This window comes from Alosa pseudoharengus, unplaced genomic scaffold, assembly GCF_046254945.1.
Source record: "Alosa pseudoharengus isolate Yale_2024_CS ecotype anadromous, Long Island Sound unplaced genomic scaffold, YU_APseudo_1.1 YU_APseudo_1.1_scf_11, whole genome shotgun sequence".
In the NCBI taxonomy this organism is placed as follows: Eukaryota; Metazoa; Chordata; class Actinopteri; order Clupeiformes; family Clupeidae; genus Alosa; species Alosa pseudoharengus.
Genome location: NW_027468576.1, coordinates 14,855,783 through 14,871,359, shown reverse-complemented (window position 1 = coordinate 14,871,359; position 15,577 = coordinate 14,855,783). Strand labels below are relative to the sequence as shown.

General features: G+C 53.4%; 57 non-coding genes across 57 annotated transcripts; all 57 read left to right on the top strand.

The window, feature by feature from the left end:
- Nucleotides 1-152: 152 nt before the first annotated feature.
- Nucleotides 153-224, top strand: trnag-ucc (transfer RNA glycine (anticodon UCC)). Its single transcript has one exon. It is a non-coding gene; the product is annotated as a tRNA-Gly (tRNA).
- A 95-nt stretch (nt 225-319) lies between these two features.
- On the top strand, nt 320-401 carry trnal-aag (transfer RNA leucine (anticodon AAG)). The gene has a single exon. It is a non-coding gene; the product is annotated as a tRNA-Leu (tRNA).
- A 137-nt stretch (nt 402-538) lies between these two features.
- trnal-uag (transfer RNA leucine (anticodon UAG)) lies at nt 539-620 on the top strand. Its single transcript has one exon. It is a non-coding gene; the product is annotated as a tRNA-Leu (tRNA).
- A 353-nt stretch (nt 621-973) lies between these two features.
- trnag-ucc (transfer RNA glycine (anticodon UCC)) lies at nt 974-1,045 on the top strand. Its single transcript has one exon. It is a non-coding gene; the product is annotated as a tRNA-Gly (tRNA).
- Nucleotides 1,046-1,140: 95 nt separating this feature from the next.
- On the top strand, nt 1,141-1,222 carry trnal-aag (transfer RNA leucine (anticodon AAG)). The gene has a single exon. It is a non-coding gene; the product is annotated as a tRNA-Leu (tRNA).
- A 137-nt stretch (nt 1,223-1,359) lies between these two features.
- Nucleotides 1,360-1,441, top strand: trnal-uag (transfer RNA leucine (anticodon UAG)). The gene has a single exon. It is a non-coding gene; the product is annotated as a tRNA-Leu (tRNA).
- Nucleotides 1,442-1,794: 353 nt separating this feature from the next.
- On the top strand, nt 1,795-1,866 carry trnag-ucc (transfer RNA glycine (anticodon UCC)). The gene has a single exon. It is a non-coding gene; the product is annotated as a tRNA-Gly (tRNA).
- A 95-nt stretch (nt 1,867-1,961) lies between these two features.
- Nucleotides 1,962-2,043, top strand: trnal-aag (transfer RNA leucine (anticodon AAG)). The gene has a single exon. It is a non-coding gene; the product is annotated as a tRNA-Leu (tRNA).
- A 137-nt stretch (nt 2,044-2,180) lies between these two features.
- On the top strand, nt 2,181-2,262 carry trnal-uag (transfer RNA leucine (anticodon UAG)). Its single transcript has one exon. It is a non-coding gene; the product is annotated as a tRNA-Leu (tRNA).
- A 353-nt stretch (nt 2,263-2,615) lies between these two features.
- trnag-ucc (transfer RNA glycine (anticodon UCC)) lies at nt 2,616-2,687 on the top strand. Its single transcript has one exon. It is a non-coding gene; the product is annotated as a tRNA-Gly (tRNA).
- A 95-nt stretch (nt 2,688-2,782) lies between these two features.
- On the top strand, nt 2,783-2,864 carry trnal-aag (transfer RNA leucine (anticodon AAG)). Its single transcript has one exon. It is a non-coding gene; the product is annotated as a tRNA-Leu (tRNA).
- Nucleotides 2,865-3,001: 137 nt separating this feature from the next.
- trnal-uag (transfer RNA leucine (anticodon UAG)) lies at nt 3,002-3,083 on the top strand. Its single transcript has one exon. It is a non-coding gene; the product is annotated as a tRNA-Leu (tRNA).
- A 353-nt stretch (nt 3,084-3,436) lies between these two features.
- Nucleotides 3,437-3,508, top strand: trnag-ucc (transfer RNA glycine (anticodon UCC)). The gene has a single exon. It is a non-coding gene; the product is annotated as a tRNA-Gly (tRNA).
- Nucleotides 3,509-3,603: 95 nt separating this feature from the next.
- Nucleotides 3,604-3,685, top strand: trnal-aag (transfer RNA leucine (anticodon AAG)). Its single transcript has one exon. It is a non-coding gene; the product is annotated as a tRNA-Leu (tRNA).
- Nucleotides 3,686-3,822: 137 nt separating this feature from the next.
- On the top strand, nt 3,823-3,904 carry trnal-uag (transfer RNA leucine (anticodon UAG)). Its single transcript has one exon. It is a non-coding gene; the product is annotated as a tRNA-Leu (tRNA).
- A 353-nt stretch (nt 3,905-4,257) lies between these two features.
- On the top strand, nt 4,258-4,329 carry trnag-ucc (transfer RNA glycine (anticodon UCC)). Its single transcript has one exon. It is a non-coding gene; the product is annotated as a tRNA-Gly (tRNA).
- A 95-nt stretch (nt 4,330-4,424) lies between these two features.
- On the top strand, nt 4,425-4,506 carry trnal-aag (transfer RNA leucine (anticodon AAG)). The gene has a single exon. It is a non-coding gene; the product is annotated as a tRNA-Leu (tRNA).
- A 137-nt stretch (nt 4,507-4,643) lies between these two features.
- Nucleotides 4,644-4,725, top strand: trnal-uag (transfer RNA leucine (anticodon UAG)). Its single transcript has one exon. It is a non-coding gene; the product is annotated as a tRNA-Leu (tRNA).
- Nucleotides 4,726-5,078: 353 nt separating this feature from the next.
- On the top strand, nt 5,079-5,150 carry trnag-ucc (transfer RNA glycine (anticodon UCC)). Its single transcript has one exon. It is a non-coding gene; the product is annotated as a tRNA-Gly (tRNA).
- A 95-nt stretch (nt 5,151-5,245) lies between these two features.
- trnal-aag (transfer RNA leucine (anticodon AAG)) lies at nt 5,246-5,327 on the top strand. Its single transcript has one exon. It is a non-coding gene; the product is annotated as a tRNA-Leu (tRNA).
- Nucleotides 5,328-5,464: 137 nt separating this feature from the next.
- On the top strand, nt 5,465-5,546 carry trnal-uag (transfer RNA leucine (anticodon UAG)). The gene has a single exon. It is a non-coding gene; the product is annotated as a tRNA-Leu (tRNA).
- A 353-nt stretch (nt 5,547-5,899) lies between these two features.
- trnag-ucc (transfer RNA glycine (anticodon UCC)) lies at nt 5,900-5,971 on the top strand. Its single transcript has one exon. It is a non-coding gene; the product is annotated as a tRNA-Gly (tRNA).
- A 95-nt stretch (nt 5,972-6,066) lies between these two features.
- Nucleotides 6,067-6,148, top strand: trnal-aag (transfer RNA leucine (anticodon AAG)). The gene has a single exon. It is a non-coding gene; the product is annotated as a tRNA-Leu (tRNA).
- A 137-nt stretch (nt 6,149-6,285) lies between these two features.
- trnal-uag (transfer RNA leucine (anticodon UAG)) lies at nt 6,286-6,367 on the top strand. Its single transcript has one exon. It is a non-coding gene; the product is annotated as a tRNA-Leu (tRNA).
- Nucleotides 6,368-6,720: 353 nt separating this feature from the next.
- On the top strand, nt 6,721-6,792 carry trnag-ucc (transfer RNA glycine (anticodon UCC)). The gene has a single exon. It is a non-coding gene; the product is annotated as a tRNA-Gly (tRNA).
- A 95-nt stretch (nt 6,793-6,887) lies between these two features.
- On the top strand, nt 6,888-6,969 carry trnal-aag (transfer RNA leucine (anticodon AAG)). Its single transcript has one exon. It is a non-coding gene; the product is annotated as a tRNA-Leu (tRNA).
- A 137-nt stretch (nt 6,970-7,106) lies between these two features.
- Nucleotides 7,107-7,188, top strand: trnal-uag (transfer RNA leucine (anticodon UAG)). The gene has a single exon. It is a non-coding gene; the product is annotated as a tRNA-Leu (tRNA).
- Nucleotides 7,189-7,541: 353 nt separating this feature from the next.
- trnag-ucc (transfer RNA glycine (anticodon UCC)) lies at nt 7,542-7,613 on the top strand. The gene has a single exon. It is a non-coding gene; the product is annotated as a tRNA-Gly (tRNA).
- A 95-nt stretch (nt 7,614-7,708) lies between these two features.
- trnal-aag (transfer RNA leucine (anticodon AAG)) lies at nt 7,709-7,790 on the top strand. The gene has a single exon. It is a non-coding gene; the product is annotated as a tRNA-Leu (tRNA).
- A 137-nt stretch (nt 7,791-7,927) lies between these two features.
- trnal-uag (transfer RNA leucine (anticodon UAG)) lies at nt 7,928-8,009 on the top strand. The gene has a single exon. It is a non-coding gene; the product is annotated as a tRNA-Leu (tRNA).
- Nucleotides 8,010-8,362: 353 nt separating this feature from the next.
- On the top strand, nt 8,363-8,434 carry trnag-ucc (transfer RNA glycine (anticodon UCC)). The gene has a single exon. It is a non-coding gene; the product is annotated as a tRNA-Gly (tRNA).
- A 95-nt stretch (nt 8,435-8,529) lies between these two features.
- trnal-aag (transfer RNA leucine (anticodon AAG)) lies at nt 8,530-8,611 on the top strand. The gene has a single exon. It is a non-coding gene; the product is annotated as a tRNA-Leu (tRNA).
- Nucleotides 8,612-8,748: 137 nt separating this feature from the next.
- trnal-uag (transfer RNA leucine (anticodon UAG)) lies at nt 8,749-8,830 on the top strand. The gene has a single exon. It is a non-coding gene; the product is annotated as a tRNA-Leu (tRNA).
- A 353-nt stretch (nt 8,831-9,183) lies between these two features.
- On the top strand, nt 9,184-9,255 carry trnag-ucc (transfer RNA glycine (anticodon UCC)). The gene has a single exon. It is a non-coding gene; the product is annotated as a tRNA-Gly (tRNA).
- A 95-nt stretch (nt 9,256-9,350) lies between these two features.
- On the top strand, nt 9,351-9,432 carry trnal-aag (transfer RNA leucine (anticodon AAG)). Its single transcript has one exon. It is a non-coding gene; the product is annotated as a tRNA-Leu (tRNA).
- Nucleotides 9,433-9,569: 137 nt separating this feature from the next.
- On the top strand, nt 9,570-9,651 carry trnal-uag (transfer RNA leucine (anticodon UAG)). The gene has a single exon. It is a non-coding gene; the product is annotated as a tRNA-Leu (tRNA).
- A 353-nt stretch (nt 9,652-10,004) lies between these two features.
- trnag-ucc (transfer RNA glycine (anticodon UCC)) lies at nt 10,005-10,076 on the top strand. Its single transcript has one exon. It is a non-coding gene; the product is annotated as a tRNA-Gly (tRNA).
- Nucleotides 10,077-10,171: 95 nt separating this feature from the next.
- On the top strand, nt 10,172-10,253 carry trnal-aag (transfer RNA leucine (anticodon AAG)). The gene has a single exon. It is a non-coding gene; the product is annotated as a tRNA-Leu (tRNA).
- Nucleotides 10,254-10,390: 137 nt separating this feature from the next.
- trnal-uag (transfer RNA leucine (anticodon UAG)) lies at nt 10,391-10,472 on the top strand. Its single transcript has one exon. It is a non-coding gene; the product is annotated as a tRNA-Leu (tRNA).
- A 353-nt stretch (nt 10,473-10,825) lies between these two features.
- Nucleotides 10,826-10,897, top strand: trnag-ucc (transfer RNA glycine (anticodon UCC)). The gene has a single exon. It is a non-coding gene; the product is annotated as a tRNA-Gly (tRNA).
- Nucleotides 10,898-10,992: 95 nt separating this feature from the next.
- On the top strand, nt 10,993-11,074 carry trnal-aag (transfer RNA leucine (anticodon AAG)). The gene has a single exon. It is a non-coding gene; the product is annotated as a tRNA-Leu (tRNA).
- Nucleotides 11,075-11,211: 137 nt separating this feature from the next.
- trnal-uag (transfer RNA leucine (anticodon UAG)) lies at nt 11,212-11,293 on the top strand. The gene has a single exon. It is a non-coding gene; the product is annotated as a tRNA-Leu (tRNA).
- Nucleotides 11,294-11,646: 353 nt separating this feature from the next.
- Nucleotides 11,647-11,718, top strand: trnag-ucc (transfer RNA glycine (anticodon UCC)). The gene has a single exon. It is a non-coding gene; the product is annotated as a tRNA-Gly (tRNA).
- Nucleotides 11,719-11,813: 95 nt separating this feature from the next.
- Nucleotides 11,814-11,895, top strand: trnal-aag (transfer RNA leucine (anticodon AAG)). The gene has a single exon. It is a non-coding gene; the product is annotated as a tRNA-Leu (tRNA).
- A 137-nt stretch (nt 11,896-12,032) lies between these two features.
- trnal-uag (transfer RNA leucine (anticodon UAG)) lies at nt 12,033-12,114 on the top strand. The gene has a single exon. It is a non-coding gene; the product is annotated as a tRNA-Leu (tRNA).
- A 353-nt stretch (nt 12,115-12,467) lies between these two features.
- trnag-ucc (transfer RNA glycine (anticodon UCC)) lies at nt 12,468-12,539 on the top strand. The gene has a single exon. It is a non-coding gene; the product is annotated as a tRNA-Gly (tRNA).
- Nucleotides 12,540-12,634: 95 nt separating this feature from the next.
- On the top strand, nt 12,635-12,716 carry trnal-aag (transfer RNA leucine (anticodon AAG)). Its single transcript has one exon. It is a non-coding gene; the product is annotated as a tRNA-Leu (tRNA).
- Nucleotides 12,717-12,853: 137 nt separating this feature from the next.
- Nucleotides 12,854-12,935, top strand: trnal-uag (transfer RNA leucine (anticodon UAG)). The gene has a single exon. It is a non-coding gene; the product is annotated as a tRNA-Leu (tRNA).
- A 353-nt stretch (nt 12,936-13,288) lies between these two features.
- Nucleotides 13,289-13,360, top strand: trnag-ucc (transfer RNA glycine (anticodon UCC)). Its single transcript has one exon. It is a non-coding gene; the product is annotated as a tRNA-Gly (tRNA).
- Nucleotides 13,361-13,455: 95 nt separating this feature from the next.
- Nucleotides 13,456-13,537, top strand: trnal-aag (transfer RNA leucine (anticodon AAG)). The gene has a single exon. It is a non-coding gene; the product is annotated as a tRNA-Leu (tRNA).
- Nucleotides 13,538-13,674: 137 nt separating this feature from the next.
- On the top strand, nt 13,675-13,756 carry trnal-uag (transfer RNA leucine (anticodon UAG)). Its single transcript has one exon. It is a non-coding gene; the product is annotated as a tRNA-Leu (tRNA).
- Nucleotides 13,757-14,109: 353 nt separating this feature from the next.
- trnag-ucc (transfer RNA glycine (anticodon UCC)) lies at nt 14,110-14,181 on the top strand. Its single transcript has one exon. It is a non-coding gene; the product is annotated as a tRNA-Gly (tRNA).
- A 95-nt stretch (nt 14,182-14,276) lies between these two features.
- Nucleotides 14,277-14,358, top strand: trnal-aag (transfer RNA leucine (anticodon AAG)). Its single transcript has one exon. It is a non-coding gene; the product is annotated as a tRNA-Leu (tRNA).
- Nucleotides 14,359-14,495: 137 nt separating this feature from the next.
- On the top strand, nt 14,496-14,577 carry trnal-uag (transfer RNA leucine (anticodon UAG)). The gene has a single exon. It is a non-coding gene; the product is annotated as a tRNA-Leu (tRNA).
- A 353-nt stretch (nt 14,578-14,930) lies between these two features.
- On the top strand, nt 14,931-15,002 carry trnag-ucc (transfer RNA glycine (anticodon UCC)). Its single transcript has one exon. It is a non-coding gene; the product is annotated as a tRNA-Gly (tRNA).
- Nucleotides 15,003-15,097: 95 nt separating this feature from the next.
- Nucleotides 15,098-15,179, top strand: trnal-aag (transfer RNA leucine (anticodon AAG)). The gene has a single exon. It is a non-coding gene; the product is annotated as a tRNA-Leu (tRNA).
- Nucleotides 15,180-15,316: 137 nt separating this feature from the next.
- trnal-uag (transfer RNA leucine (anticodon UAG)) lies at nt 15,317-15,398 on the top strand. Its single transcript has one exon. It is a non-coding gene; the product is annotated as a tRNA-Leu (tRNA).
- Nucleotides 15,399-15,577: the final 179 nt, after the last annotated feature.

Here is a 15,577-nt window from a genome sequence, read left to right as displayed (position 1 = left end):
TTGCTACTCTTGTGCCGAGCTAGCAAAGGCTATGCCAGTCTGTTGAACTGCCTGCTTCACAAGGCTAAAAAATATGTCGGGACTGCAAAGGGCCTGACTGATAGGCCTACTTTGGCTTAGCCTTGTTGCAAAGGCTTTTCCCCATCAGTGTGGCGTTGGTGGTATAGTGGTTAGCATAGCTGCCTTCCAAGCAGTTGACCCGGGTTCGATTCCCGGCCAACGCAGTGCTCTCTCTTTACTTAAAGTCCTCTTTACTGAGTCCCGAAGGCCTCCGGTCTCACTACGAGATTTGCGCCTCCTCATTCCCGTCAAAACACAGGGTGTCGTGGCAGAGCGGTCTAAGGCGCTGGATTAAGGCTCCAGTCTCTTCGGGGGCGTGGGTTCGAATCCCACCGCTGCCATTATGACCAGCAGTGCAAGAAGAGATGGCTTTGCCCTCAAAACCAATGGGTGAATGACAGTCATGTCCCCTGTCTTCTCTAGCCATCTCGCTAACAGAAGTGAGGAATTCTTCCCTCCTGAGGGTTTTGCCCTGTGGGGTAGTGTGGCCGAGCGGTCTAAGGCGCTGGATTTAGGCTCCAGTCTCTCTGGAGGCGTGGGTTCAAATCCCACCACTGCCATTATCTTCTGATTTGCGAAGACCGAGCCTGTCCTTTTATCAGGGCCTCGTGAGCAAATGTCGACGTCCCTCGCCGCGTTTGCTGCAAGTATTGGGATTCTGAGCCACGCCCTGCTTGCAGTGTCTGGAGGTGACCGAATTGGAGCAAGCTTTTTGATACAGCTGTTGCCTCCACTTCCAGAGACGCCTTGCGGTTTGAAAGTTGCTACTCTTGTGCCGAGCTAGCAAAGGCTATGTCAGTCTGTTGAACTGCCTGCTTCACAAGGCTAAAAAATATGTCGGGACTGCAAAGGGCCTGACTGATAGGCCTACTTTGGCTTAGCCTTGTTGCAAAGGCTTTTCCCCATCAGTGTGGCGTTGGTGGTATAGTGGTTAGCATAGCTGCCTTCCAAGCAGTTGACCCGGGTTCGATTCCCGGCCAACGCAGTGCTCTCTCTTTACTTAAAGTCCTCTTTACTGAGTCCCGAAGGCCTCCGGTCTCACTACGAGATTTGCGCCTCCTCATTCCCGTCAAAACACAGGGTGTCGTGGCCGAGCGGTCTAAGGCGCTGGATTAAGGCTCCAGTCTCTTCGGGGGCGTGGGTTCGAATCCCACTGCTGCCATTATGACCAGCAGTGCAAGAAGAGATGGCTTTGCCCTCAAAACCAATGGGTGAATGACAGTCATGTCCCCTGTCTTCTCTAGCCATCTCGCTAACAGAAGTGAGGAATTCTTCCCTCCTGAGGGTTTTGCCCTGAGGGGTAGTGTGGCCGATCGGTCTAAGGCGCTGGATTTAGGCTCAAGTCTCTCTGGAGGCGTGGGTTCAAATCCCACCACTGCCATTATCTTCTGATTTGCGAAGACCGAGCCTGTCCTTTTATCAGGGCCTCGTGAGCAAATGTCGACGTCCCTCGCCGCGTTTGCTGCAAGTATTGGGATTCTGAGCCACGCCCTGCTTGCAGTGTCTGGAGGTGACCGAATTGGAGCAAGCTTTTTGATACAGCTGTTGCCTCCACTTCCAGAGACGCCTTGCGGTTTGAAAGTTGCTACTCTTGTGCCGAGCTAGCAAAGGCTATGCCAGTCTGTTGAACTGCCTGCTTCACAAGGCTAAAAAATATGTCGGGACTGCAAAGGGCCTGACTGATAGGCCTACTTTGGCTTAGCCTTGTTGCAAAGGCTTTTCCCCATCAGTGTGGCGTTGGTGGTATAGTGGTTAGCATAGCTGCCTTCCAAGCAGTTGACCCGGGTTCGATTCCCGGCCAACGCAGTGCTCTCTCTTTACTTAAAGTCCTCTTTACTGAGTCCCGAAGGCCTCCGGTCTCACTACGAGATTTGCGCCTCCTCATTCCCGTCATAACACAGGGTAGCGTGGCCGAGCGGTCTAAGGCGCTGGATTAAGGCTCCAGTCTCTTCGGGGGCGTGGGTTCGAATCTCACCGCTGACATTATGACCAGCAGTGCAAGAAGAGATGGCTTTGCCCTCAAAACCAATGGGTGAATGACAGTCATGTCGCCTGTCTTCTCTAGCCATCTCGCTAACAGAAGTGAGGAATTCTTCCCTCCTGAGGGTTTTGCCCTGTGGGGTAGTGTGGCCGAGCAGTCTAAGGCGCTGGATTTAGGCTCCAGTCTCTCTGGAGGCGTGGGTTCAAATCCCACCACTGCCATTATCTTCTGATTTGCGAAGACCGAGCCTGTCCTTTTATCAGGGCCTCGTGAGCAAATGTCGACGTCCCTCGCCGCGTTTGCTGCAAGTATTGGGATTCTGAGCCACGCCCTGCTTGCAGTGTCTGGAGGTGACCGAATTGGAGCAAGCTTTTTGATACAGCTGTTGCCTCCACTTCCAGAGACGCCTTGCGGTTTGAAAGTTGCTACTCTTGTGCCGAGCTAGCAAAGGCTATGTCAGTCTGTTGAACTGCCTGCTTCACAAGGCTAAAAAATATGTCGGGACTGCAAAGGGCCTGACTGATAGGCCTACTTTGGCTTAGCCTTGTTGCAAAGGCTTTTCCCCATCAGTGTGGCGTTGGTGGTATAGTGGTTAGCATAGCTGCCTTCCAAGCAGTTGACCCGGGTTCGATTCCCGGCCAACGCAGTGCTCTCTCTTTACTTAAAGTCCTCTTTACTGAGTCCCGAAGGCCTCCGGTCTCACTACGAGATTTGCGCCTCCTCATTCCCGTCAAAACACAGGGTAGCGTGGCCGAGCGGTCTAAGGCGCTGGATTAAGGCTCCAGTCTCTTCGGGGGCGTGGGTTCGAATCCCACTGCTGCCATTATGACCAGCAGTGCAAGAAGAGATGGCTTTGCCCTCAAAACCAATGGGTGAATGACAGTCATGTCCCCTGTCTTCTCTAGCCATCTCGCTAACAGAAGTGAGGAATTCTTCCCTCCTGAGGGTTTTGCCCTGAGGGGTAGTGTGGCCGATCGGTCTAAGGCGCTGGATTTAGGCTCAAGTCTCTCTGGAGGCGTGGGTTCAAATCCCACCACTGCCATTATCTTCTGATTTGCGAAGACCGAGCCTGTCCTTTTATCAGGGCCTCGTGAGCAAATGTCGACGTCCCTCGCCGCGTTTGCTGCAAGTATTGGGATTCTGAGCCACGCCCTGCTTGCAGTGTCTGGAGGTGACCGAATTGGAGCAAGCTTTTTGATACAGCTGTTGCCTCCACTTCCAGAGACGCCTTGCGGTTTGAAAGTTGCTACTCTTGTGCCGAGCTAGCAAAGGCTATGCCAGTCTGTTGAACTGCCTGCTTCACAAGGCTAAAAAATATGTCGGGACTGCAAAGGGCCTGACTGATAGGCCTACTTTGGCTTAGCCTTGTTGCAAAGGCTTTTCCCCATCAGTGTGGCGTTGGTGGTATAGTGGTTAGCATAGCTGCCTTCCAAGCAGTTGACCCGGGTTCGATTCCCGGCCAACGCAGTGCTCTCTCTTTACTTAAAGTCCTCTTTACTGAGTCCCGAAGGCCTCCGGTCTCACTACGAGATTTGCGCCTCCTCATTCCCGTCAAAACACAGGGTAGCGTGGCCGAGCGGTCTAAGGCGCTGGATTAAGGCTCCAGTCTCTTCGGGGGCGTGGGTTCGAATCTCACCGCTGACATTATGACCAGCAGTGCAAGAAGAGATGGCTTTGCCCTCAAAACCAATGGGTGAATGACAGTCATGTCGCCTGTCTTCTCTAGCCATCTCGCTAACAGAAGTGAGGAATTCTTCCCTCCTGAGGGTTTTGCCCTGTGGGGTAGTGTGGCCGAGCGGTCTAAGGCGCTGGATTTAGGCTCCAGTCTCTCTGGAGGCGTGGGTTCAAATCCCACCACTGCCATTATCTTCTGATTTGCCAAGACCGAGCCTGTCCTTTTATCAGGGCCTCGTGAGCAAATGTCGACGTCCCTCGCCGCGTTTGCTGCAAGTATTGGGATTCTGAGCCACGCCCTGCTTGCAGTGTCTGGAGGTGACCGAATTGGAGCAAGCTTTTTGATACAGCTGTTGCCTCCACTTCCAGAGACGCCTTGCGGTTTGAAAGTTGCTACTCTTGTGCCGAGCTAGCAAAGGCTATGCCAGTCTGTTGAACTGCCTGCTTCACAAGGCTAAAAAATATGTCGGGACTGCAAAGGGCCTGACTGATAGGCCTACTTTGGCTTAGCCTTGTTGCAAAGGCTTTTCCCCATCAGTGTGGCATTGGTGGTATAGTGGTTAGCATAGCTGCCTTCCAAGCAGTTGACCCGGGTTCGATTCCCGGCCAACGCAGTGCTCTCTCTTTACTTAAAGTCCTCTCTACTTAGTCCCGAAGGCCTCCGGTCTCACTACGAGATTTGCGCCTCCTCATTCCCGTCAAAACACAGGGTAGCGTGGCCGAGCGGTCTAAGGCGCTGGATTAAGGCTCCAGTCTCTTCGGGGGCGTGGGTTCGAATCCCACCGCTGCCATTATGACCAGCAGTGCAAGAAGAGATGGCTTTGCCCTCAAAACCAATGGGTGAATGACAGTCATGTCGCCTGTCTTCTCTAGCCATCTCGCTAACAGAAGTGAGGAATTCTTCCCTCCTGAGGGTTTTGCCCTGTGGGGTAGTGTGGCCGAGCGGTCTAAGGCGCTGGATTTAGGCTCCAGTCTCTCTGGAGGCGTGGGTTCAAATCCCACCACTGCCATTATCTTCTGATTAGCTAAGACCGAGCCTGTCCTTTTATCAGGGCCTCGTGAGCAAATGTCGACGTCCCTCTCCGCGTTTGCTGCAAGTCTTGGGATTCTGAGCCACGCCCTGCTTGCAGTGTCTGGAGGTGACCGAATTGGAGCAAGCTTTTTGATACAGCTGTTGCCTCCACTTCCAGAGACGCCTTGCGGTTTGAAAGTTGCTACTCTTGTGCCGAGCTAGCAAAGGCTATGCCAGTCTGTTGAACTGCCTGCTTCACAAGGCTAAAAAATATGTCGGGACTGCAAAGGGCCTGACTGATAGGTCTACTTTGGCTTAGCCTTGTTGCAAAGGCTTTTCCCCATCAGTGTGGCGTTGGTGGTATAGTGGTTAGCATAGCTGCCTTCCAAGCAGTTGACCCGGGTTCGATTCCCGGCCAACGCAGTGCTCTCTCTTTACTTAAAGTCCTCTTTACTGAGTCCCGAAGGCCTCCGGTCTCACTACGAGATTTGCGCCTCCTCATTCCCGTCAAAACACAGGGTGGCGTGGCCGAGCGGTCTAAGGCGCTGGATTAAGGCTCCAGTCTCTTCGGGGGCGTGGGTTCGAATCCCACCGCTGCCATTATGACCAGCAGTGCAAGAAGAGATGGCTTTGCCCTCAAAACCAATGGGTGAATGACAGTCATGTCGCCTGTCTTCTCTAGCCATCTCGCTAACAGAAGTGAGGAATTCTTCCCTCCTGAGGGTTTTGCCCTGAGGGGTAGTGTGGCCGAGCGGTCTAAGGCGCTGGAATTAGGCTCCAGTCTCTCTGGAGGCGTGGGTTCAAATCCCACCACTGCCATTATCTTCTGATTAGCTAAGACCGAGCCTGTCCTTTTATCAGGGCCTCGTGAGCAAATGTCGACGTCCCTCTCCGCGTTTGCTGCAAGTCTTGGGATTCTGAGCCACGCCCTGCTTGCAGTGTCTGGAGGTGACCGAATTGGAGCAAGCTTTTTGATACAGCTGTTGCCTCCACTTCCAGAGACGCCTTGCGGTTTGAAAGTTGCTACTCTTGTGCCGAGCTAGCAAAGGCTATGCCAGTCTGTTGAACTGCCTGCTTCACAAGGCTAAAAAATATGTCGGGACTGCAAAGGGCCTGACTGATAGGTCTACTTTGGCTTAGCCTTGTTGCAAAGGCTTTTCCCCATCAGTGTGGCGTTGGTGGTATAGTGGTTAGCATAGCTGCCTTCCAAGCAGTTGACCCGGGTTCGATTCCCGGCCAACGCAGTGCTCTCTCTTTACTTAAAGTCCTCTTTACTGAGTCCCGAAGGCCTCCGGTCTCACTACGAGATTTGCGCCTCCTCATTCCCGTCAAAACACAGGGTGGCGTGGCCGAGCGGTCTAAGGCGCTGGATTAAGGCTCCAGTCTCTTCGGGGGCGTGGGTTCGAATCCCACCGCTGCCATTATGACCAGCAGTGCAAGAAGAGATGGCTTTGCCCTCAAAACCAATGGGTGAATGACAGTCATGTCGCCTGTCTTCTCTAGCCATCTCGCTAACAGAAGTGAGGAATTCTTCCCTCCTGAGGGTTTTGCCCTGAGGGGTAGTGTGGCCGAGCGGTCTAAGGCGCTGGAATTAGGCTCCAGTCTCTCTGGAGGCGTGGGTTCAAATCCCACCACTGCCATTATCTTCTGATTAGCTAAGACCGAGCCTGTCCTTTTATCAGGGCCTCGTGAGCAAATGTCGACGTCCCTCTTCGCGTTTGCTGCAAGTCTTGGGATTCTGAGCCACGCCCTGCTTGCAGTGTCTGGAGGTGACCGAATTGGAGCAAGCTTTTTGATACAGCTGTTGCCTCCACTTCCAGAGACGCCTTGCGGTTTGAAAGTTGCTACTCTTGTGCCGAGCTAGCAAAGGCTATGCCAGTCTGTTGAACTGCCTGCTTCACAAGGCTAAAAAATATGTCGGGACTGCAAAGGGCCTGACTGATAGGCCTACTTTGGCTTAGCCTTGTTGCAAAGGCTTTTCCCCATCAGTGTGGCGTTGGTGGTATAGTGGTTAGCATAGCTGCCTTCCAAGCAGTTGACCCGGGTTCGATTCCCGGCCAACGCAGTGCTCTCTCTTTACTTAAAGTCCTCTTTACTGAGTCCCGAAGGCCTCCGGTCTCACTACGAGATTTGCGCCTCCTCATTCCCGTCAAAACACAGGGTGTCGTGGCCGAGCGGTCTAAGGCGCTGGATTAAGGCTCCAGTCTCTTCGGGGGCGTGGGTTCGAATCCCACCGCTGCCATTATGACCAGCAGTGCAAGAAGAGATGGCTTTGCCCTCAAAACCAATGGGTGAATGACAGTCATGTCGCCTGTCTTCTCTAGCCATCTCGCTAACAGAAGTGAGGAATTCTTCCCTCCTGAGGGTTTTGCCCTGTGGGGTAGTGTGGCCGAGCGGTCTAAGGCGCTGGATTTAGGCTCCAGTCTCTCTGGAGGCGTGGGTTCAAATCCCACCACTGCCATTATCTTCTGATTAGCTAAGACCGAGCCTGTCCTTTTATCAGGGCCTCGTGAGCAAATGTCGACGTCCCTCTCCGCGTTTGCTGCAAGTCTTGGGATTCTGAGCCACGCCCTGCTTGCAGTGTCTGGAGGTGACCGAATTGGAGCAAGCTTTTTGATACAGCTGTTGCCTCCACTTCCAGAGACGCCTTGCGGTTTGAAAGTTGCTACTCTTGTGCCGAGCTAGCAAAGGCTATGCCAGTCTGTTGAACTGCCTGCTTCACAAGGCTAAAAAATATGTCGGGACTGCAAAGGGCCTGACTGATAGGTCTACTTTGGCTTAGCCTTGTTGCAAAGGCTTTTCCCCATCAGTGTGGCGTTGGTGGTATAGTGGTTAGCATAGCTGCCTTCCAAGCAGTTGACCCGGGTTCGATTCCCGGCCAACGCAGTGCTCTCTCTTTACTTAAAGTCCTCTTTACTGAGTCCCGAAGGCCTCCGGTCTCACTACGAGATTTGCGCCTCCTCATTCCCGTCAAAACACAGGGTGGCGTGGCCGAGCGGTCTAAGGCGCTGGATTAAGGCTCCAGTCTCTTCGGGGGCGTGGGTTCGAATCCCACCGCTGCCATTATGACCAGCAGTGCAAGAAGAGATGGCTTTGCCCTCAAAACCAATGGGTGAATGACAGTCATGTCGCCTGTCTTCTCTAGCCATCTCGCTAACAGAAGTGAGGAATTCTTCCCTCCTGAGGGTTTTGCCCTGAGGGGTAGTGTGGCCGAGCGGTCTAAGGCGCTGGAATTAGGCTCCAGTCTCTCTGGAGGCGTGGGTTCAAATCCCACCACTGCCATTATCTTCTGATTAGCTAAGACCGAGCCTGTCCTTTTATCAGGGCCTCGTGAGCAAATGTCGACGTCCCTCTTCGCGTTTGCTGCAAGTCTTGGGATTCTGAGCCACGCCCTGCTTGCAGTGTCTGGAGGTGACCGAATTGGAGCAAGCTTTTTGATACAGCTGTTGCCTCCACTTCCAGAGACGCCTTGCGGTTTGAAAGTTGCTACTCTTGTGCCGAGCTAGCAAAGGCTATGCCAGTCTGTTGAACTGCCTGCTTCACAAGGCTAAAAAATATGTCGGGACTGCAAAGGGCCTGACTGATAGGCCTACTTTGGCTTAGCCTTGTTGCAAAGGCTTTTCCCCATCAGTGTGGCGTTGGTGGTATAGTGGTTAGCATAGCTGCCTTCCAAGCAGTTGACCCGGGTTCGATTCCCGGCCAACGCAGTGCTCTCTCTTTACTTAAAGTCCTCTTTACTGAGTCCCGAAGGCCTCCGGTCTCACTACGAGATTTGCGCCTCCTCATTCCCGTCAAAACACAGGGTGTCGTGGCCGAGCGGTCTAAGGCGCTGGATTAAGGCTCCAGTCTCTTCGGGGGCGTGGGTTCGAATCCCACCGCTGCCATTATGACCAGCAGTGCAAGAAGAGATGGCTTTGCCCTCAAAACCAATGGGTGAATGACAGTCATGTCGCCTGTCTTCTCTAGCCATCTCGCTAACAGAAGTGAGGAATTCTTCCCTCCTGAGGGTTTTGCCCTGTGGGGTAGTGTGGCCGAGCGGTCTAAGGCGCTGGATTTAGGCTCCAGTCTCTCTGGAGGCGTGGGTTCAAATCCCACCACTGCCATTATCTTCTGATTAGCTAAGACCGAGCCTGTCCTTTTATCAGGGCCTCGTGAGCAAATGTCGACGTCCCTCTCCGCGTTTGCTGCAAGTCTTGGGATTCTGAGCCACGCCCTGCTTGCAGTGTCTGGAGGTGACCGAATTGGAGCAAGCTTTTTGATACAGCTGTTGCCTCCACTTCCAGAGACGCCTTGCGGTTTGAAAGTTGCTACTCTTGTGCCGAGCTAGCAAAGGCTATGCCAGTCTGTTGAACTGCCTGCTTCACAAGGCTAAAAAATATGTCGGGACTGCAAAGGGCCTGACTGATAGGCCTACTTTGGCTTAGCCTTGTTGCAAAGGCTTTCCCCCATCAGTGTGGCGTTGGTGGTATAGTGGTTAGCATAGCTGCCTTCCAAGCAGTTGACCCGGGTTCGATTCCCGGCCAACGCAGTGCTCTCTCTTTACTTAAAGTCCTCTCTACTGAGTCCCGAAGGCCTCCGGTCTCACTACGAGATTTGCGCCTCCTCATTCCCGTCAAAACACAGGGTAGCGTGGCCGAGCGGTCTAAGGCGCTGGATTAAGGCTCCAGTCTCTTCGGGGGCGTGGGTTCGAATCCCACCGCTGCCATTATGACCAGCAGTGCAAGAAGAGATGGCTTTGCCCTCAAAACCAATGGGTGAATGACAGTCATGTCGCCTGTCTTCTCTAGCCATCTCGCTAACAGAAGTGAGGAATTCTTCCCTCCTGAGGGTTTTGCCCTGTGGGGTAGTGTGGCCGAGCGGTCTAAGGCGCTGGATTTAGGCTCCAGTCTCTCTGGAGGCGTGGGTTCAAATCCCACCTCTGCCATTATCTTCTGATTAGCTAAGACCGAGCCTGTCCTTTTATCAGGGCCTCGTGAGCAAATGTCGACGTCCCTCTCCGCGTTTGCTGCAAGTCTTGGGATTCTGAGCCACGCCCTGCTTGCAGTGTCTGGAGGTGACCGAATTGGAGCAAGCTTTTTGATACAGCTGTTGCCTCCACTTCCAGAGACGCCTTGCGGTTTGAAAGTTGCTACTCTTGTGCCGAGCTAGCAAAGGCTATGCCAGTCTGTTGAACTGCCTGCTTCACAAGGCTAAAAAATATGTCGGGACTGCAAAGGGCCTGACTGATAGGCCTACTTTGGCTTAGCCTTGTTGCAAAGGCTTTCCCCCATCAGTGTGGCGTTGGTGGTATAGTGGTTAGCATAGCTGCCTTCCAAGCAGTTGACCCGGGTTCGATTCCCGGCCAACGCAGTGCTCTCTCTTTACTTAAAGTCCTCTCTACTGAGTCCCGAAGGCCTCCGGTCTCACTACGAGATTTGCGCCTCCTCATTCCCGTCAAAACACAGGGTAGCGTGGCCGAGCGGTCTAAGGCGCTAGATTAAGGCTCCAGTCTCTTCGGGGGCGTGGGGTCGAATCCCACCGCTGCCATTATGACCAGCAGTGCAAGAAGAGATGGCTTTGCCCTCAAAACCAATGGGTGAATGACAGTCATGTCGCCTGTCTTCTCTAGCCATCTCACTAACAGAAGTGAGGAATTCTTCCCTCCTGAGGGTTTTGCCCTGTGGGGTAGTGTGGCCGAGCGGTCTAAGGCGCTGGATTTAGGCTCCAGTCTCTCTGGAGGCGTGGGTTCAAATCCCACCTCTGCCATTATCTTCTGATTAGCTAAGACCGAGCCTGTCCTTTTATCAGGGCCTCGTGAGCAAATGTCGACGTCCCTCTCCGCGTTTGCTGCAAGTCTTGGGATTCTGAGCCACGCCCTGCTTGCAGTGTCTGGAGGTGACCGAATTGGAGCAAGCTTTTTGATACAGCTGTTGCCTCCACTTCCAGAGACGCCTTGCGGTTTGAAAGTTGCTACTCTTGTGCCGAGCTAGCAAAGGCTATGCCAGTCTGTTGAACTGCCTGCTTCACAAGGCTAAAAAATATGTCGGGACTGCAAAGGGCCTGACTGATAGGCCTACTTTGGCTTAGCCTTGTTGCAAAGGCTTTCCCCCATCAGTGTGGCGTTGGTGGTATAGTGGTTAGCATAGCTGCCTTCCAAGCAGTTGACCCGGGTTCGATTCCCGGCCAACGCAGTGCTCTCTCTTTACTTAAAGTCCTCTCTACTGAGTCCCGAAGGCCTCCGGTCTCACTACGAGATTTGCGCCTCCTCATTCCCGTCAAAACACAGGGTAGCGTGGCCGAGCGGTCTAAGGCGCTGGATTAAGGCTCCAGTCTCTTCGGGGGCGTGGGTTCGAATCCCACCGCTGCCATTATGACCAGCAGTGCAAGAAGAGATGGCTTTGCCCTCAAAACCAATGGGTGAATGACAGTCATGTCGCCTGTCTTCTCTAGCCATCTCGCTAACAGAAGTGAGGAATTCTTCCCTCCTGAGGGTTTTGCCCTGTGGGGTAGTGTGGCCGAGCGGTCTAAGGCGCTGGATTTAGGCTCCAGTCTCTCTGGAGGCGTGGGTTCAAATCCCACCACTGCCATTATCTTCTGATTAGCTAAGACCGAGCCTGTCCTTTTATCAGGGCCTCGTGAGCAAATGTCGACGTCCCTCTCCGCGTTTGCTGCAAGTCTTGGGATTCTGAGCCACGCCCTGCTTGCAGTGTCTGGAGGTGACCGAATTGGAGCAAGCTTTTTGATACAGCTGTTGCCTCCACTTCCAGAGACGCCTTGCGGTTTGAAAGTTGCTACTCTTGTGCCGAGCTAGCAAAGGCTATGCCAGTCTGTTGAACTGCCTGCTTCACAAGGCTAAAAAATATGTCGGGACTGCAAAGGGCCTGACTGATAGGTCTACTTTGGCTTAGCCTTGTTGCAAAGGCTTTTCCCCATCAGTGTGGCGTTGGTGGTATAGTGGTTAGCATAGCTGCCTTCCAAGCAGTTGACCCGGGTTCGATTCCCGGCCAACGCAGTGCTCTCTCTTTACTTAAAGTCCTCTTTACTGAGTCCCGAAGGCCTCCGGTCTCACTACGAGATTTGCGCCTCCTCATTCCCGTCAAAACACAGGGTGGCGTGGCCGAGCGGTCTAAGGCGCTGGATTAAGGCTCCAGTCTCTTCGGGGGCGTGGGTTCGAATCCCACCGCTGCCATTATGACCAGCAGTGCAAGAAGAGATGGCTTTGCCCTCAAAACCAATGGGTGAATGACAGTCATGTCGCCTGTCTTCTCTAGCCATCTCGCTAACAGAAGTGAGGAATTCTTCCCTCCTGAGGGTTTTGCCCTGAGGGGTAGTGTGGCCGAGCGGTCTAAGGCGCTGGAATTAGGCTCCAGTCTCTCTGGAGGCGTGGGTTCAAATCCCACCACTGCCATTATCTTCTGATTAGCTAAGACCGAGCCTGTCCTTTTATCAGGGCCTCGTGAGCAAATGTCGACGTCCCTCTTCGCGTTTGCTGCAAGTCTTGGGATTCTGAGCCACGCCCTGCTTGCAGTGTCTGGAGGTGACCGAATTGGAGCAAGCTTTTTGATACAGCTGTTGCCTCCACTTCCAGAGACGCCTTGCGGTTTGAAAGTTGCTACTCTTGTGCCGAGCTAGCAAAGGCTATGCCAGTCTGTTGAACTGCCTGCTTCACAAGGCTAAAAAATATGTCGGGACTGCAAAGGGCCTGACTGATAGGCCTACTTTGGCTTAGCCTTGTTGCAAAGGCTTTTCCCCATCAGTGTGGCGTTGGTGGTATAGTGGTTAGCATAGCTGCCTTCCAAGCAGTTGACCCGGGTTCGATTCCCGGCCAACGCAGTGCTCTCTCTTTACTTAAAGTCCTCTTTACTGAGTCCCGAAGGCCTCCGGTCTCACTACGAGATTTGCGCCTCCTCATTCCCGTCAAAACACAGGGTGTCGTGGCCGAGCGGTCTAAGGCGCTGGATTAAGGCTCCAGTCTCTTCGGGGGCGTGGGTTCGAATCCCACCGCTGCCATTATGACCAGCAGTGCAAGAAGAGATGGCTTTGCCCTCAAAACCAATGGGTGAATGACAGTCATGTCGCCTGTCTTCTCTAGCCATCTCGCTAACAGAAGTGAGGAATTCTTCCCTCCTGAGGGTTTTGCCCTGTGGGGTAGTGTGGCCGAGCGGTCTAAGGCGCTGGATTTAGGCTCCAGTCTCTCTGGAGGCGTGGGTTCAAATCCCACCACTGCCATTATCTTCTGATTAGCTAAGACCGAGCCTGTCCTTTTATCAGGGCCTCGTGAGCAAATGTCGACGTCCCTCTCCGCGTTTGCTGCAAGTCTTGGGATTCTGAGCCACGCCCTGCTTGCAGTGTCTGGAGGTGACCGAATTGGAGCAAGCTTTTTGATACAGCTGTTGCCTCCACTTCCAGAGACGCCTTGCGGTTTGAAAGTTGCTACCGAGCTGCCGAGCTAGCAAAGGCTATGCCAGTCTGTTGAACTGCCTGCTTCACAAGGCTAAAAAATATGTCGGGACTGCAAAGGGCCTGACTGATAGGCCTACTTTGGCTTAGCCTTGTTGCAAAGGCTTTCCCCCATCAGTGTGGCGTTGGTGGTATAGTGGTTAGCATAGCAGCCTTCCAAGCAGTTGACCCGGGTTCGATTCCCGGCCAACGCAGTGCTCTCTCTTTACTTAAAGTCCTCTCTACTGAGTCCCGAAGGCCTCCGGTCTCACTACGAGATTTGCGCCTCCTCATTCCCGTCAAAACACAGGGTGTCGTGGCCGAGCGGTCTAAGGCGCTGGATTAAGGCTCCAGTCTCTTCGGGGGCGTGGGTTCGAATCCCACCGCTGCCATTATGACCAGCAGTGCAAGAAGAGATCGCTTTGCCCTCAAAACCAATGGGTGAATGACAGTCATGTCCCCTGTCTTCTCTAGCCATCTCGCTAACAGAAGTGAGGAATTCTTCCCTCCTGAGGGTTTTGCCCTGAGGGGTAGTGTGGCCGATCGGTCTAAGGCGCTGGATTTAGGCTCAAGTCTCTCTGGAGGCGTGGGTTCAAATCCCACCACTGCCATTATCTTCTGATTTGCGAAGACCGAGCCTGTCCTTTTATCAGGGCCTCGTGAGCAAATGTCGACGTCCCTCGCCGCGTTTGCTGCAAGTATTGGGATTCTGAGCCACGCCCTGCTTGCAGTGTCTGGAGGTGACCGAATTGGAGCAAGCTTTTTGATACAGCTGTTGCCTCCACTTCCAGAGACGCCTTGCGGTTTGAAAGTTGCTACTCTTGTGCCGAGCTAGCAAAGGCTATGTCAGTCTGTTGAACTGCCTGCTTCACAAGGCTAAAAAATATGTCGGGACTGCAAAGGGCCTGACTGATAGGCCTACTTTGGCTTAGCCTTGTTGCAAAGGCTTTTCCCCATCAGTGTGGCGTTGGTGGTATAGTGGTTAGCATAGCTGCCTTCCAAGCAGTTGACCCGGGTTCGATTCCCGGCCAACGCAGTGCTCTCTCTTTACTTAAAGTCCTCTTTACTGAGTCCCGAAGGCCTCCGGTCTCACTACGAGATTTGCGCCTCCTCATTCCCGTCAAAACACAGGGTAGCGTGGCCGAGCGGTCTAAGGCGCTGGATTAAGGCTCCAGTCTCTTCGGGGGCGTGGGTTCGAATCCCACTGCTGCCATTATGACCAGCAGTGCAAGAAGAGATGGCTTTGCCCTCAAAACCAATGGGTGAATGACAGTCATGTCCCCTGTCTTCTCTAGCCATCTCGCTAACAGAAGTGAGGAATTCTTCCCTCCTGAGGGTTTTGCCCTGAGGGGTAGTGTGGCCGATCGGTCTAAGGCGCTGGATTTAGGCTCAAGTCTCTCTGGAGGCGTGGGTTCAAATCCCACCACTGCCATTATCTTCTGATTTGCGAAGACCGAGCCTGTCCTTTTATCAGGGCCTCGTGAGCAAATGTCGACGTCCCTCGCCGCGTTTGCTGCAAGTATTGGGATTCTGAGCCACGCCCTGCTTGCAGTGTCTGGAGGTGACCGAATTGGAGCAAGCTTTTTGATACAGCTGTTGCCTCCACTTCCAGAGACGCCTTGCGGTTTGAAAGTTGCTACTCTTGTGCCGAGCTAGCAAAGGCTATGCCAGTCTGTTGAACTGCCTGCTTCACAAGGCTAAAAAATATGTCGGGACTGCAAAGGGCCTGACTGATAGGCCTACTTTGGCTTAGCCTTGTTGCAAAGGCTTTTCCCCATCAGTGTGGCGTTGGTGGTATAGTGGTTAGCATAGCTGCCTTCCAAGCAGTTGACCCGGGTTCGATTCCCGGCCAACGCAGTGCTCTCTCTTTACTTAAAGTCCTCTTTACTGAGTCCCGAAGGCCTCCGGTCTCACTACGAGATTTGCGCCTCCTCATTCCCGTCAAAACACAGGGTAGCGTGGCCGAGCGGTCTAAGGCGCTGGATTAAGGCTCCAGTCTCTTCGGGGGCGTGGGTTCGAATCTCACCGCTGACATTATGACCAGCAGTGCAAGAAGAGATGGCTTTGCCCTCAAAACCAATGGGTGAATGACAGTCATGTCGCCTGTCTTCTCTAGCCATCTCGCTAACAGAAGTGAGGAATTCTTCCCTCCTGAGGGTTTTGCCCTGTGGGGTAGTGTGGCCGAGCGGTCTAAGGCGCTGGATTTAGGCTCCAGTCTCTCTGGAGGCGTGGGTTCAAATCCCACCACTGCCATTATCTTCTGATTTGCGAAGACCGAGCCTGTCCTTTTATCAGGGCCTCGTGAGCAAATGTCGACGTCCCTCGCCGCGTTTGCTGCAAGTATTGGGATTCTGAGCCACGCCCTGCTTGCAGTGTCTGGAGGTGACCGAATTGGAGCAAGCTTTTTGATACAGCTGTTGCCTCCACTTCCA